Source organism: Hyperoodon ampullatus (genome assembly GCF_949752795.1).
Source record: "Hyperoodon ampullatus genome assembly, chromosome: 7".
NCBI lineage: Eukaryota > Metazoa > Chordata > Mammalia > Artiodactyla > Ziphiidae > Hyperoodon > Hyperoodon ampullatus.
This window is the reverse complement of record NC_136920.1, coordinates 111,765,157-111,782,996: the sequence shown is the minus strand read 5'-3', so window position 1 is coordinate 111,782,996 and position 17,840 is coordinate 111,765,157. Positions and strand designations below refer to the sequence as shown.

Sequence of the window (17,840 nt, the reverse complement as noted above, 5' to 3'; positions counted from 1 at the left end):
ATTCCTCCTCAAACAAACATTAACATGAATTTGCTACTCACTTGTTTTTTCCTCCTTCATTGTGTAAAGCTTTCTATTGCAACAAACCAAGGAAACTGTGTATTCAAATTTCATAGTATGCTCCATGTTGAGACCATAAAGAGACATCCATGAGACATGTACAAGAAGTTTTCGCCAACCAAAACAGAACAAAAAAATGGTTTGAGTGGGAAATAATCAATCCAATTCTATGAGAAAAAATAACAAAAATAGTAACATTTTTCATTTGAGGTTCAGGTTTTCTTTATCTAAATTTTTACAGTGAAAAGTAAAAAAAGGAGTAAATATATTTAAATTGCAGAAAGATGATAAATTTAGTTTCCGCATTAGTATACTTTTTACTTTGTTTGGATTTAAAATATTACTGGCATGTCTTAGAATGTTGAGTGATGAAAAACAAACAATGGGTCAGTGATAAACTCCAAGAAATCAGAAAATACCTCAAGACAAATAAAAATAAAAACACAATTTTCCAAAAACTATGGGAAGAAGGAATAGCAGTTCTAAGAGGGAAATTCAAAGCAATAGAGGCCTTTTGTAGGAAACAAGAAAAATCTCAACTAAACAACCTAAACTACCACCTAAATGAATTATTAAAAGAAGAATAAACAAAACCCAAAGTCAGCAAAAGGAATGAAATAATAAATATCGGAGAGGAAATGGATGAAATAGAGATAAAAAAATAGAAAAGATCAATGAAAACAAGATCTGGTGTTTTGAAATGATAAACAAAACTGATAAATCTTTAGCCAGGCTCACCCAGAAGAAAAGAGAGAGGACTCAAATAAAATAAGAAATAAAAGAGGAGAAATAACAACCAATGCCACAGAGATATAAAAAAAATCATAGGAGTATACTATGAACAGTTATATGCTAACAAATTGGACAACGTAGAAGAAATGGACAAGTTTCTAGAAACATGCTGCCTGCCAAAACGGAGTCAAGAAGAAACTAACAGTCTAAACACACCAATCACTAAAACTGAAATTGAATCTGGAATGAGAAAGCTCCTTGCAAACAAAAGTCCAGGACCACATTGCTTCAGAGGGGAATCCTACCAAACATAAAGAAGAATTATACCTATGCTTCTCAAACTATTCCAAAAAACTGAAGAGGAAGGAAAACTCTCAAATTCATTCTGCAAAGCCACCATTACCCTGACACCAAAGCCAGACAAAGACACTACAAAAAAAGAAATTACTGGCCAATAACTTCAATTAATATGGATGAAAAAATCCTTAAAAAATATTAGCAAACTAAATCCAACAATATGTAAAAAGGATCATACACCATGATCAATTTGGATTTATTCCAGGGTCACAAGAATGGTTCAACACATGCAAATCAATCAATGTGATATATCACATTAATTAAAGGAAAGAAAAAAATCACATGGTCATCTCAATAGATGCAGAAAAAGCATTTGAAAATTTTAACATTAATTCGTGATAAAACTGTCATCAAAGTGGGTATAAAGGGAACATATCAGCATAATGAAGACCATTTATGACAAACCCACAGCCAACATAAAACTCAATGGTGAAATGCTGAAAGCCTTCCCACTAAATTCAGGAACAAGACAAGAATGCCTACTCTCACTGATTCTATTTAACACAGTATTGGAAGTACTAACCACAGCAATCAGACAAGAAAAAGAAAGAAAATGTATCCAAATTGGAAGGGAAAAAGTAAAACTGTCACTTTTTGCCGATAACATGATACTCTATACAGAGAGCCCTAAACTCTCCACCAAAAAACTGTTAGAACTAATAAATGAATTCAAGGTTGCAGGATACAAGATTAATATACATAGATCTGTTGCATTTCTAAACACTAATAAAATAATATCAGAAAGAGAAAGTAAAAAAGAAATTCTATTTAAAGTTGCATCAAAAATACCTAGAAATAAACATAACCAAGGAGGTGGAAGAACTATACTCTGAAAATTATAAAACTTTGATGAAGGAAATTGAAGATGATTCAAAGAAATGGAAAGATATCCCATTCCCCTGGATTGGAATACTCAATATTATTAAAATGGTCATACTACTCAAATCAATCTACAGATTTAATGTAATCCTTATCAAAATACCCATGACATTTTTTTCACAGAAATGGAACAAATAATCCTAATATTTATAAGGAACCACAAAAGACCCTGAATTGCCAAATCAATCCTGAAAAAAAAGAACAAAGGTGGAGGAATAATCCTCCCAGACTTCAGGCTGTACTACAAAGCTACGATAATTAAAACGTGTGGTACTGGCATAAAAGCAGATACATATATCAATGAAACAGAAAAGAAAGCCCAGAAACAAACCCATACATCTACAGTCAATTAATCTACAACAAAGGAGGCAAGAATAGACAATGGAAAAAAGACAATCTCTTCAATAAGTGGTACTAGGAAAAATGGTCAGCCACATATAAAAACAATGAGATTAGAACATTCCCTCACACTATATAAAAAAATAAACTCAAAATGGTTTAAGACCTAAATGTAAGACCTGAAACCCTAAAACACCTAGTAGAGAACCTAGGTGGAACACCCTTTGACATAAATTGTAGCTATATATTCTTGGACCTGTCTCCTAAGGAAAAAGAAATAAAAGCAAAAATTAAAAAAATATAGTACCTAATTAAGCTTAAAAGCTTTTGCATGGGAAAGGGAATCATCAAAAAGACAACCTACAAAATGGGAGAAAATATTTGCAAATGATGTGACCAACAAGGGGTTAATATCTAAAATATACAAACAGCTCATACAATTCAATAACAACAACAACAAAAACAGCCCAATGGAAAAGCAGGCAGAAAACCTAAATAGACATTTCTCCAAAGAAGACCTACAGATGGATAACAGGCACATGAAAAGATGTTTAATGTTACTAATTATTAGAGAAACACAAAGCCACAATGAGGTATTACCTCACCCTTTCTGAATGGCTATCATCAAAAAGTCTACAAGTAACAAATACTGGGGAGTATGTAGAGAAAAGGGCACTGTTGTACACTGTTGTTGGAAATGTAAACTGATGAAGCCTGTATGGAAAAGAGTATTGAAGTTCCTTAAAAAATGAAAAAAAGAACTACCATGTGATCCATCAATTACACTTCTCTGTATATATGTGGAAAAATGAAAATAGTAATTCAGGAAGATATGTGAACCCCAATGTTCATAGCAACACTGTTTACAATATTCAAGACATGTAAGCAGCCCAAGGGCCCATCAACAGATGATTGGCTTAAGAAGATGTGGTGTGTAATATTACTCAACCATAAAAAAATAGAAATTCTGCTATTTACAGCAACGTGGATGGACCTAGAGAATATTATGTTTCATTAAATGAGTCAGGCAGAGAGAGACAAATACTGTATGATATCACTTATATGTAGAATCTAAAAAAGAATACAAATGAATGCATATGCAAAAAAAGAAAAAAAAAACAGACGCACAGATACAGAAAACAAACTTGTGGTTACCAAAGGGGAGAAGGAAGAGAAGGGAGGGACAGATCAGGGGTATAGGATTAACAGATACAAGCTCATATTTATACAATAAATAAGGAAAAAGGATATATTGTATAGCACAGGGAATTATAGACATTTTCTTGTAATAACCTATAATGGAGTATAATCTGAGAAAATACTGAATTGATATGCTGTACACCTAAAACTTACATAATGTTGTAAATCAACTATACTTCATTAAAAATTAATAAGGGGAAAATAAAATAAAAATAAAAAGAGAATATCAATCTGTACATAATCATGCTTACATATTTTAGACAATTTTCCCTTAAAGGAAAGCTAGTTGATGCTGTCCATTTTTCTCTGCACCACTTATTGAAGAGACTGTCGTTTCTCCATTGTATATTCTTGCCTCATTTGTCATAAATTAATTGATCATATAAGTGTGTTTATTTCTGGGCTCTCTCTTCTGTTCCATTGATTCATGTGTCTCTTTTTGGGCCTGTACCACACTGTTTTGTTACTGTAGCTTTGTAGTATAGTTTAAAAGTGGGGCGTTTTGTGCCTTTGTTCTTCTTTTTCAAGATTGCTTTGGATACTCAAGCTCTTTTCTATTTCCACAAATTGTTGCATTATTTGTTCTAGTTCTGTGAAAAATGTTCTTGGTGTTTTGATAGAGATTGTATTGAATCTGTAGATTGCCCTGAGAAGTACGGCCATTTTAACAATATTATTTTTTCCAATTCATGAGCATGGTATATCTTTCCATTTGTTTATATTATCTTCAATATCTTTCATCAGTGTCTTATAGTTTTCAGAGTAAAGGTCATTCATCTCCTGGTTAGATTTATTCCTACGTATTTTATTCTTTCTAATAAAATTGTAAATGGGATTGTTTTCTTAATTTCTTTTTCTAGTACATTGTTATTAGTGTATAGAAATGTAACAGATTTCTGCATACTAATTTTGTTTCCTGAAACTTTACTGAATTCATTATTTCTATTAGTTTTTTGATGTAGTCTATAGAGTTTTCTATATAGAGTATTAGGCTGACCAGAAAGTTCACTCAGGGTTTTCTTGTAACAGTTTATGCACAAACCTGAATGAGGTTTTTGGGCAATCCAAAATTATGCCATATGAAACAGTGACAGTTTTATTTCTTCCTTACTATTTGGATTCAGTTGATTTGTTGTTGTTGTTGTTGTTGTTGTTGTATGATTTCTATGGCAAGGATTTCCAATACTCTATTTTTTTTCAAAAAAAATTTATTTATAAAAATACAATGGGATAAGTTTATGCTGAGAAATGCAGCAATAAATACAGTGGAAGAAAACAGAGCAACTCTACATCGATACATTGGCACAAACAGGAAGAGCAAACACCCCCCCCAGACATCGATGTCTGCAGGCCAGCTTTTTACACACTCCTTTCAAAACACCAATCGGAAAAGATCTTGTCGGCTTAGGTAAGAATGAGTACACATATAATCACAAAGACACACTGATCAGGACTTTATTTAAAAATTAGCAAACAATACTGTAGAAACATTGATATATAAATTTCTAAAATGCTGCATCTTAAATTTAGTAGGCAAAGACCACGTTTAGCTATAAGCATGAGTTTAGTCTTCAATGTAGAAACCAGATACTAAACTGTAAAAAAAAAAAAAAAAAAAAAGAAGGTTCCTATTGTTTGAAAATACCAGTTGAAGTAGAGGATTGTAAAAATGCATAGATCTTTAATAAAAGAATTGACTGTACAAGAGCACTCCCCTTTCACCATATTTCTTTTTACTTCATATGAGAGTTATTTGTTATGCTGTAGGATTTAACTGTTACAGCACTAAAAGGCAACTATTTAGGGAAGGGGCAGGAAAAGGAAAAAGGAATGTATGTAAGGCAGTATTTCCTTTAGGTACAATAAGCATAATAGTGTTTTAGGAAGACAAGGTAAAAATTACTCAAGGCTAGCTTGGTTTTCACTGAATAAAAAAAACGGGCTAAATACTGAGCTCCTCTAACAATCAATGCCTTGGTCTCTATATTGGTAATCTCTGGGGTACTTTGTCATCTTGGTACTCGCCATGATATTCATCTGGGTATTCTGCCTGATAATCACTGTCACTGATTTCCAACCCATTTGTTCCAGTTCCTTGGCTTCCATTGTGAATGACAGGTTCTGTGGGAGCAGCACAGTACTTTGGATCATATACTTGCCGCCCAAGCCCATACACACTCATTCCTTTCTGGGAAGCGAATTTGTTGGTTACCCATCTGTAGAGAAATTTTCGAGTTGTCCACGGGTTGTAATGTTAGTTTCTGATCATAGATGTCTCTTTGGGTGCCCGGTGCTAACATCCCCGCCTGGCTGGCTCCTTTGTTGGTGCCCATCTGCAGACTAATCGTGGTCTGATCAAAAGGTTTGTCAGTTTGCATTTTGGGATCATAAAGATGCCTCCTAGTCCCATAGGCTGTCATACCTGCTTGACTGGTGCATTTGTTGGTTCCCATCTGCAAACCAATTACACTTTGGCCAGCTTTTAATTTTCCTTCATCAAAACGTCTTGTTTGTTTTTCTGAATACTTAACTCTCATGTCAATTGTATGGAATCCTTTTGTTTTAGCCAGACCTGCTAGGGTCACCAGCGTAGACTGAACCTGGGTCATGTTTCCATTCTCAAAAAGATCATTTGCTTCAAATATGTCATGTGGCTTCATACCATAAGCCTGAATAGCTTTGATAAAGTTGCCAATATTCTCCAACTGAGGCCAGTTTAATGAGGACTCATTGACCTTCTTCACTGAGCCTGGCTGTAGCTTGTTTATCAGTTCACAGAGGATTATGCCATCTTTTAAGCCCAGCTGAAAGTTGGTGCCAATGCTCATGCCAGTCACCTCCTCTATCCAATTGCGAAGATCTTCTTCTGCTTGATGATCATACTTGGAAGCAATCTTGTTCTTGACTTTGGCCGAGAGCCTATAGGAAGGGCCCTTGTTGAAGTGGGTCATGATGATTCGGTCGGCGGGCAGAGGCTGAGCTCTGGTCAGGGGGTTTCTCGTGCTCGGCTTCCCCGCTCCTGGCCCCGAGGAGTGGCCACACCACAAGATGATCCGAGCTCGCTCCCCTGGGCAGCGCATGAATCGCCCGCACGTGGCAGCGGGGTGCGGGCAGTGTCTCAGCTACTCAGTCAGACGTGGTCCCTCAGAGCCTCCCGGTTGGCTCCAGAGTCCCACATGAACTCTCCAATACTATCTTGAATAAACATGGCAAGAGTGGGTGTTCTTGTCTTGTTCTTGAACTTAGAGAAAATGGTTTCAGCTTTTCACCATTGAGTATAATGTTGGCAATAGGTTTTCATATATGGCCTTTTTAATATTATGTTCCCTCTATACCCACATTGTTGAGAATTTTTATCATAAATGGATGTTAAATATTGTCAAAAGCTTTTTCTGCATTTTTGGGGATAAACATGATCACTTGATTTTTTTTTCAGTGTGTTAATGTGATGTATCATTGGTTGATTTGTAGATACTGAACCATTCTTGCATCCCTATGATAAATCCACTTCATCAAAGTGTATGATTTTTTAATGTATTGTTCAATTTGGCTAGCTTTTTTTTCTCTTAGGCTTGTGTGATTTCCACTGCTCTGCTTCCAGTTCACTCATCCATTCCTCTTTCTTATCTAATCTACTCTTTATTCCTTCTAGTATATTTTTAATTTCAGTTACTGTATTGTTTCAGTGCTGTTTGGTTCATCTTTATAGTTTCTAACCCTTTGTTAAACTTCCCACAGTATTCAGCCATTCTTCTCCCCAGTTCTTTGAGCATCTTTGTAATCTTATCTTGAACTCTTTATTGGGTAGATTGCTTATCTCCACTTCACTTAGTTCTTCTTCTGGTGTTTTATCTTATTGCTTCATCTGGATCACATTCCTTTGTTTTATTTTGCCTAATTCAGTAGTTTTATTTCTATGAAATTAGTAGATTGGTTACATTGCCTGATCTTGCAAAAGTGGTCTTATGTAGGAGATGTCCTATGGAGCCCAGCAGCACACTCTCCTCTGCTACCCAGAGCTATATGCTCTAGGAGTATCCTCTATGTGGACCTCATGGGCCCTTCTGTTACGGTAGAGCTGATTGCTGTGGGCTTGCTAATAGGCATGGCTGACTCCTGGCCTGGTTGGTTGCCAGGCTCTGCCTAGTGTGGAGGTTCCAACCAATGGTGGGTGGGGCTGAGTCCTGTTGTCCGGCTGCATGACCCAGGTAGTCCCAGTCCTGGTGCCAGCTCACTGGTGTACAAGGCTAGGTTACAGGATAGCTAGCTGCAGGGCCAGAGGTCCCAGAGCTGGTGTTGTCTACTGGTGGGTAAGCCAGTGCCTGGGCTTGTGCTGGCCCCCTGTGGGGTGGAACTGGTGCGTGACATGGCCGGCTGAAGGCTCCAGGGTGTGCTGTAGCTAGGGTCTCCTGCTGGTGGGTAGGGAACGTACCAGGGAGCCCACCCACTGTTGGCTGAAACCAGATCCTAGGGCTATTGCCTGCTCACTGGTGGGTGAAGCCAGGTCCTGGGTTCTTTCACTCTGGGGCCCAAGATTGTGAGCCAGCTGGTGTGTGAGGTTGGATCCTGGGCTAGTCTTGGCCCACTGGTGGGTGGGGTCAAATCCCAGGGTGGCTGGCTCTGGGGCTTTGGTGGTCCCAGGACCACCACCAGTCCCAGGACTGGTGTACACATGTTGGTGGGCAGATCTATGGCCCAGGGTTTCTGGCTTTGGGGCCCTGGGGCTCCTGGAGCTGGTATTGGCCTGCTGGTTGTTGGAGCCAGGTCCATGGCCCTCTGTTGTATGGTGTTGTGTCTCAGGAGACTGGGGTGCTCAGTGGAGGTCTATGGAAGCCTGTCTTCTGGTTGGGAGAGTTGTGTATCCATGTAGTTCGCTGCTTGGCTTCGGGGTTCCAAGGACTGTTTCTTACTGGCTGGTGCCTACTAACTGGAAAGGCTGGAGTGCAGCACTAATAAGCTAGAGGGAGGACTCCAAAATGGTGTTTACCAGCATGGTAGAATGCATTGCCTAAAATTGCTGCTGCCTGCATCTATGTTCTGAGCATGAGTCCTAGTTGCCTTGTGCCTCTCCAGAATACTCTCCAAGATCAGCAAGTGAGTCTGACCCAGGCACTTTTCAAATTATTTCTTCTGCCCTCAGTCTTGGAGCATGTGAGATTTTGTGTGTGACTTTTTTAAGAGCAGAGTCCTGGTTTTCTACAGTGCTGGGGCTCTCCTGAAATTAAGTCCCACTGGCCTTCAAAGCCAAATGTTCTGAGTGTCCTTCTTGGTACAGGAACCCCAGGCTGGGTAGTCCAAAGTGATATTTGACTCCTCACTACTTGGGGAGATCCTCTGCAATTGTGATTATTCACCCATTTGTAGGTTGCCTACCCAGGGATATGGATCTTGACTATACCAAGTCTCTACCCATCCTATCTGACTCATTGTGGTTCCCTCTTTATATCTTTAGTTGTAGATGTTTTCTGCTAGTCTTCAGGTCATTCTCATCAATAGTCACTCTATAAATATTTGTTATTTGGTCGTCCCCATGGGAGGAGGTGAGCTCAGGGTCTTCCTACTCTGTCATCTTGGCCAACCGATTTCAACTAAAAAAAAAAAAAAAAAAAGAATGTGTCTCAGCTTCTCCTACCACTTCAGTGTGGGTTATTTTCTTGTTTACTGATGTGTAGGAGTTGATCAGCTAGTTTTAGTATTTTTTCAGAGGTAATTGTTTCATATGTAGCTATAGATTCTGTATGTCCCTGGGATGAGTTAAGTTCAGGGTCTTCCTGCATCACCATCTTGAACTGGAACTAGCTTTGTTTTTAATCCCTGAATATTTAAGAGTTGAGTGTAAAAAGTGGAATTTCTATGTCTTTAACATTACCTTCTATATCCTGAAAAATTATCTTATTTTTCTATAAATGAGTTTTTAAAAATTATCTTTCTCCTGAACTCTTTTGCATATTCAATTTTACTCTAATATTTTTTTTTAGTTTCAAAAGGGAGAAGCATCCATGTGTCGTTACATATTCTTTAGGATTCATTGAGCAATTTTGCTGTCAGAAACTAACATGGCAAAATAATGCATTTCTATTTGTTTCTTCATTGTGTATGATTAGACAGGCATGAAATGTTTCATGAAAAAAACAGTATTTATGTAAAATTATTATTTATTGGAAATTCCCTTGAATAATTACTGTTTTCCTCCTCTGATAAGGTTTCTCTTTCAAGATTATTTTGTTAAAAGGTAGAGACTGCTCTCTGTTGAGCCTTGTGTTACCCGAGGTAAAGCAATCTAATCTATATGTTGGAAGACTGCTAACTTTTCTTTTTTTTTTTTGAGTGGACTTTTAAGGACACTGGATTTTGATTTGATTATTCATTTTAGCTCCTGAAAGTTGTAATAAATTCTACAAGTCATTCATAAATCAACAATCAGAGCACATTGAAACCAGAGTTTATAGGTTGTGAAGTATTGCATTTCATAAATCCCTGCTTTTTATGTGCATTAAAGTTATTGTTGGGAAAGGAAACACACCTATTTCATCATGAAAAATAAAGTGAATTATGAGAAAAAAATCACAGATGCAACTCAGTAACATGCTGATGAAGTTGCTCATTTGAAATATATCTTCATCCTATATTTGACTATTTTTTTGGAATAGTCAGATCATGTTCACTTGCCGAGATTTCTTAGGTGTTTTTATGACAACTCAAATTAACATGTTTGAAATGGAATCTAGAAAAAATATGGACTCTTAAATGCAAGACCCAATTGAAATCTCAGTTATATATATATATATATATATATATATATATATATATATGTATATATTTTTAAATATATATATATATATATATAAATATGTGTGTGTGTGTATATATATACACACACACACACACACACATATGCTAGCTTTGAGTTGGTTAATAGATTTGAAACCTCAGCTTAACTGAGAATATTAACAGGTGCAGCTCAAAGGGCAGTCATGAGAATTAATAAGACCCAATATGTAGAATGGCACAGTACTGGTAATGTTTGCATTCAACGTGTATTTCCTATATTTGGCCAAGTTGTTCATCAATTCCCAGTGGGAAAGAATTTGAATTAATCCCAGAGTGGGGAATACACCTTAAAATCTCCCTTCTCCTCACTCTTCTATATCACTTGATTTGCAGAGATTTTTTTCTTGCCTCATACTATTTCTATTTTTTTTTCATTAGAGTATAGTTGCTTTACAGTGTTGTGTTAGTTTCTACTGTACAACAAAGTGAATCAGTTATACATATACATATATCCACTCTTTTTTTAGATTTCCTTCCATTTAGATCACCACAGAGCATTGAGCAGAGTTCCCTGTGCTATATAGAAGGTTCTCATTAGTTATCCGTTTTATATATAGTAGTGTATATCTGTCAATCTCAGTCTCTCAGTTCATCCCATCCCCCCTTCCTGCCTCATATTATTTCTCGATTTAGTCTTCTTTTCTCCATCTCCAATGTCACTAAAGAGATTACTTCCAATTGAACATTTCACTAATCTTTAACTGGTTTCCCACATCTACTTTTATTACTTCCTTCTACCTATCCATTTTGGGGGGTTTATTTTGCTCTTATTTTTCTAATTTCCAAAGATGAATGCTTAACTCAATAAATATTAGCCAATTTTCTTTTCTAATATAAGCTTTCAGTCTGTAAAAATCATCTGTATTTCTTTAATCATATGACACGTTTTAATATAGTGTCTATTGAGTTCTAAATACTTTCTAGTTTTCATTGTGATTTCCTCTAGACATATGACTTATTTGGATGTATATTTCTTAATTTCCAAACATACAGAGTTTATTTAGCCACCTTTTTATCAATATTTCCAGCTTAATGTTATTGATATCAGAGAAAAATCTCTATTGTCCCTTTTAGAAATATGTCTTGTTTTATTGTCCAGTCTGCAGTTTGTTTTTGTAAATGTTCTATGTAGGCTAGACAAAACAAATGTATATCCTGCTGTTTTGTAGCTTAGTGTTTTATGTTGTATTTATGTTGTGTTCATTAAATTAGCTTATTATTATATTCAAATATTTTATAACTTACTGATTATCTGCTTAATCTACAAATTTTTAGGCACATATAAATTACATCCTCAACACATATAGAACAAAAACTCACAGAACAAGGGAAATAAATATGTGTGTAAAAATCTTACACTGTTCTAAGTGACCAAATTTTTTAAATAGTTAATTCTTGGTGAGTTTAACTTATAATTTGTATCAAGTTCTCATCTACATTTCTATGAATACCTTGCCTCAAAGTCCATTTAACCTGATATTTACATAGTTTTTGAACAGTTTTACTTTGGCTATTATTTGACTAAAATATAATTTTTATTCTTTTACTTTTAACCTTTCTGCATCCTTATCCTTTTTTCTTATCTTTTAAATAGTTTTTTCATAGAGTTTATACCTAGGATTGATTTTTATATTATTTAATCTGTATATTTGTTTTGTTTTTAAACTGGGGAATTTAAATTATTTATATTTGTTGTGATAGTGATTATTTTGGTTTGTAGGAACCAAATCATTTTATGCTTTCTACTTGTTCTGTCCTTTCTATGTTTTATTTCCTTTCCTCACTAGTTTTCCTTTGGACTGATTCTTTTTTCCTATTTTCCTCTACTAGTTTGGAAGTGTTACACCATTTTTATTCTGTAAGAGGCTAGGCTAGAAATTATTACATGAATCTTAACTTTTCAAAAACTAAAATTAATGTCCTACTTGCTTTTCAAACAGTATAAGAATTCAGAAAACTTCAACTCCATTTAAACCTACTCCCAAACTACATACTATTGTTTAATGTTTTATTTTAATTTTTTAAAGCCAAATAAGATATTATTATTGACTCGATAGACATTGATTTACCTTTATCTGTACAATTTTGTTCACTATTCCTTCTTGTATCACAGACATTCTATTTGATATCACTTTTTGCATAAATTACATCATTTAGAACTTACTTTAATGAGTCTGCTTTAACAAGCTCTATGCTGTTATATTTGTCTGAAAATGTCTTTATTTTGCCCTTAATTTTGAAAGATATTTTCACTGTGTACAACCTTTTAAAATAATTTTTATTAAAATATGACATACATGCAGATGATTAATAATTCATGAGTATTCAGTTGGGTGAATTACCACAAACTGAACACTCCAGGGTAACCACTACTCAGATTAAGACAGAGAACATTAGGCGCTCCATAATGACCTTCCTCTCCCCCTCCTTCCCAGAGGTAACTTCTATCTCGATACGTAACACCATGGATTAGTGTCACCTGCTTTCAAACTTTATATAAATAATTTTACATACTATGTATTCTTTGGTTTCTACCTTATTTTGTATAATATTATGTTGGTGAGATTCATCCATGTATGTAGCAATAGTTTGGTCATTTTCATTGTTTACAGTGTTCCACTGTATGGATATACTAGAAATTACTTATCCTTTCTATGGTGGATGGATATATGGATTGTTCTAGATTGAGGCTATTCCAAATAATACTAAGTGACATGTCTACATATATCCTTCTATGTACATATACTGATCTGTTAGCTATATACCTAGGAGAGGAATTATTTGGGAATAAAGTATGTGCATGTTCTGAAATTTAATAGATTCTGCAGATCAGTTTTCCAAAGTGTTTGCACCAGTCTGTACTCCTACCAACAACACATGACAGTTTCACATCCTTGCCAACATTTGGAATTGTCAGTCTCTTTAATTTTTGGTATTCTGATGGGTATGTAGTAGTATCAAATTGTGGTTTTAATTTGCATTTCTCTGATGGCTAATCTGTGTTTTTTTTAAGAAAAATCATTTACTTTGCTTCTGTCAACCAGTTAAGGTTGGAACAGATTGTTTCAGTTTAATTAAAAATTAAAATTGTTTCCAAGCTGGGCTTCAGGGTTTGTATTTATTTCTAATTTTCCCTTATTCTTAAAGTGTAGACCTTTGGGAGTTCAAACGGACAATTTGAGGTGTTTATCAGGCCCCCCTCTCCTTCTGGCCCTGAGCTCTATTTTCCCCTAGCCCTATAAGACCACTCAAAGCTCTGCTCAGTTTCTCAGTCTTTAATCATCTAAAGTCAGCAAATACCTCAGAGAGAAAAGTGACAGTGGATGTCAAGATCACTTCCCTGTGCTTGGTCCCTCAATCCCTTGGTGCCTGGGTAGGTCTTTGATACCTTCAAACAGATTTTGGTTTTACTTTGTATTTGTTTAGCCTTTCTAGTTGTTTCTGGAAGAAGTATTGACTTACAACAAGCTGATATGCAGTTACCAGAAGCATCTAGTTAAATATTTTAATTGTTATTTTTGTCAACATATTGAAGATTTTATTTCATTATGATTTCCTTTCCATTGTGTTGCTATTGATAAGTCAATTCTCAGTCTATTATCCTTTTTAAAAGTGCATTTTTGTATGATTTTAATATATATCTTTGTGTTTGGTGTTCAGATGAGGGCCTAAATATAGACTTGTTTTTATCCTACTAGAAAATTATTAAACTTCTAGTATTTGTGAATTGGTGTCTTCTATTAGAGTTGGAAAATTGTCAACAATTATTGCTTCAAATATAACCTCTGTCCTATTAATTTTCTGGGAGTCTCGATTGATATATATTAGGCTTTCTTATTCTATCCCTTATGTATGTTATCTCTCTTGGTTTCCATATATTTGTCTCTTTTGTTACAATGAAGATTTCTTTTTCTGATATATTTTCCAGTTCACAAGTTCTTTACTTTTGTCTAAGCTGTTGTAACAACCATCCATTGATTATTTTAAATATTAGTTACTGATTTCTTTATTGAATTGTTACTTGCTACTTTAATTTTTTCTGTCATTTTAGTTTCCTGTTCCCTGCATTGATATTTAAGTTTTTTTTTAAATTACCTTAAATATAGTAAACAACTATTCTATATTATCTGCCAGTCTGTTACAACTCTTTGTTATTTTGGCTTGTCTTCATTCATGATGGCTTGTTTTATTTAGTGTCTAGTAATTTATTTTTATCATACTTTTACTGTGAGCTGTGCATTTTCATCGTATGTTTTTTTTTGTGGGAATTCTTTGATGTGTACGATAAAGGCAATTTACTTCAATGCAGATTTGCTTTACTTCTCTAGAAGCTAGAGGCACTACCTGTGTGGGATCATTTTAACTAAAATCACAACTTAAGGTATTTTGCTTTACCCAGGCATGGGAATTTGATGTGCAAATCCCTGAGAAAGTCAGCTTATGTTACATTTCACAGGGGTGTTTTCCCCCTTCACTCAGTGCCATGGTTGAAAGAGGCAGTTTTCCTTAACAAGAGAGGCACTAGGAGGAGATGAGTTTAAGTACCAGCTTCATGAGGGTAGAGTCTCTTGTTATCTTCTTTACTATGGTTGGTTTTGCCCTGTCTTTTTTTTTTTTTTTTTTTTTTTTTGCGGTACGCGGGCCTCTCACTGTTGCGGCCTCTCCCGTTGCGGAGCACAGGCTCCGGACGCGCAGGCCCCGCGGCCATGGCTCACGGGCCCAGCCACTCCGCAGCACGTGGGATCCTCCCGGACCAGGGCACGAACCCACGTCCTCTGCATCGGAAGGCGGGCTCTCAACCACTGCGCCACCAGGGAAGCCCTGCCCTGTCTTATTTTGCCTGTACCCAAAAAGAATGAAGAACGAAGCTCAAGTTCTGCAGGTTTAGCTGAACCCAGGCCAAAAGCTTGTTTCTATGTCTCTTTATCTATCTGGGTTCTTGACTTCATGTGGATTTGACTTCAATGATGCACATATTCTTTCTAGCTCATTTGATGACTTTGTGTTTTATCTAGAACTTTTTAAAAATTGAAGTATAGTTGCTGTACAATTTTATATGCTACAGGTGTATAATATAGTGATTCACAATTTTTAAAGGTTATACTCCGTTTATAGTTATTATAAAATGTTGACTATATTCCCTGTCTTGTACAATAAATCGCTGTAGCTTATTTTGTACCTAATAGTCTGTACCTCTTAATCCCCTATCCTATATTTCCCCTCTCCCCTTCCGTCTCCCCACTGGTAACAACTGGAAAGTTTTCTTGGTTACCAACTTTATCATAACTGGAAATGGAAAGTCCCTCCAAACTAGTTTCCACTGGCAGCCATATGATCTGTTTTGTTTTGTTTTCTAATTTGTCATGCTACATCAAAGATGAAAACCCTTTAACAGATTTATCTTTCCTTTAGGATGAAGTTAAAATGTTTTCTTGGCTTACAATGGCCTGCATGATCTACTTTCCTAATGTTCCAGTATCATCTCATGCCATGTTATTCCTTGACATTCTGTTATTTAGTCAAACTGTTCTTTTTACAGTTCCTTGCATATTTTGCTCAGATAGCTGGTGATTTTGATTGTGATTTTTATCTCTGAATTTAAGACTTTCTGTTTTCCTTTTGCTAGGTGCTGGTTATGTGATCATGGTAAAGTAAGAGATGGGCCACTAAGTGTGGTGTCCCTCGGCTTGAATCCCAGGAGTGTGTGGTTCCTAATCCTCCAAGAGCTCTGTGCTGCCCTTCCCACCCCCCTCCCCCTGTGTCCCTGCAGAGCTGTAACCTGTGAGCTAATGCTGCTGCCCATTGCTCAGTTCCAATGAGGAAGGGCAAGGAGCCAACTGGTCTACCAGCTTTGAACATAGTGACCAAGGTAATAATCCTGTTTTCCTAGGGTATCCTTCTGTTCACTGTCTCTTGGTGCTAATGTGAAGAAGAAAGTGGATCCTGGAACAACCTCAATTTCACTCATTTCCCCCATAGAGTTTAGACTATAATTGCCTATTTTCTGAGTGAATACGATTGCTTTTATTTATTTATTTATTTGGAAATGTCTCAAATATCATCTGTGATGATTAATCTTGTGTGTCAACCTGGTTACACCCAGATATTTGGTTGAATATTATTCTAGAAGTTTTTGTGAAGGTATTTTTCAGATGAGATTAGGAGTAAAGAATATTACCTTCCATGGTATGAGTGGGTCTCATCTAATCAGCTGAAGGTCTTGATGGAAAAAGACTGTATTCCCCGAAGAAAAAGGAGCTCCCCCAGAAGACTGCCTTTGAATTAAACTGCAGCGTCTACTTCCTGGGTCTCTAGTCTACTGGCCTAATCTGCAAATTTTGGACTTGCCAGCCTCTACAATCACATGAGGTAATTCTTTATCATAAGTCTCTCTCTCTCTCTCTCTCTCTCTCTCTCTCTCTCTCTATATATATATATATATATATATATATATATATATATATGTATGTATATATATCCACGCATGTGTATGTGTTTCTACACATACATGCATCCTATTGATTATGTTTCTCTGGAGAACATTAATTAACACAGCACCCCACCTTTCTTCTTCTTTTATATATTTGTATAATCCTTTCTTCTTTTATATATTTGCTATAGTTCTGTTCTCCTTTCTTTCTTGGTAATAAATAAAATTGTATATATTTAAAGGGTATAATGTGATGATTTGATATATCTATACATTGTGAAATGATTACCACAATCATCTTAATTAACACATCCATCACCTCACATAGTTACCTCTTTCTGTATGTGTGGTGAGATCTACTCTCTAGCAAATTTCAAGTATTATTAAGTATAGTCAGCATGCTCTACATTAGATCCTCAGAAACTAATCCTATTACAACTGGAAGTTTATACCCTGGTAGTCATTGTTGTACTTTCTGGTTCTATGAATTGATTTTTTTAGATTCCACATATGAACAAGATCGTACAGAACCTTTTTGTGTCTGGCTTATTTCACTTAGCATAATGTCCTCAAAGTTCATCCATGTTGTCACAAATGGCAGGATTTCCTTTTTTTTTAATGGCTGAATAATATTTTATTGTATATGTATGTATGTATGTGTATATATATATATATATATATATATATATATATATTCACATTTTCTGTATCCTGATCTGTTGACAGACACTTACATTGTTTCCACATTTTGGTTATTGTGAATAACAACGAATGTGGGAGTGTGTATATTTCTTGGAGATACTGATTTCATTTCCTTCAGGTATATACCCAGAAATAAGATTGCTGGATCATATGGTAGTTCTATTTTCAATTTTTTGATGAAACTCCATACTCTTTTCCATAGTGGATGTGCCAATTTTCATTCCCACTGACAGTGTACAAGGGATCCCTTTTTTCCACTCTTTACCAACAGTTTTTAATCGCCTGTATTTTTGATAATAGTGATCCTAAC

General features: G+C 35.7%; 1 pseudogene across 1 annotated transcript; it reads right to left on the bottom strand.

Moving 5' to 3' along the window:
* Nucleotides 1–5,526: 5,526 nt before the first annotated feature.
* LOC307055686 (calponin-3-like) lies at nucleotides 5,527–6,518 on the bottom strand (annotated as a pseudogene). Its single transcript has one exon. The product of its transcript is annotated as a calponin-3-like (transcript).
* Between the last annotated feature and the right edge of the window lie 11,322 nt (nucleotides 6,519–17,840).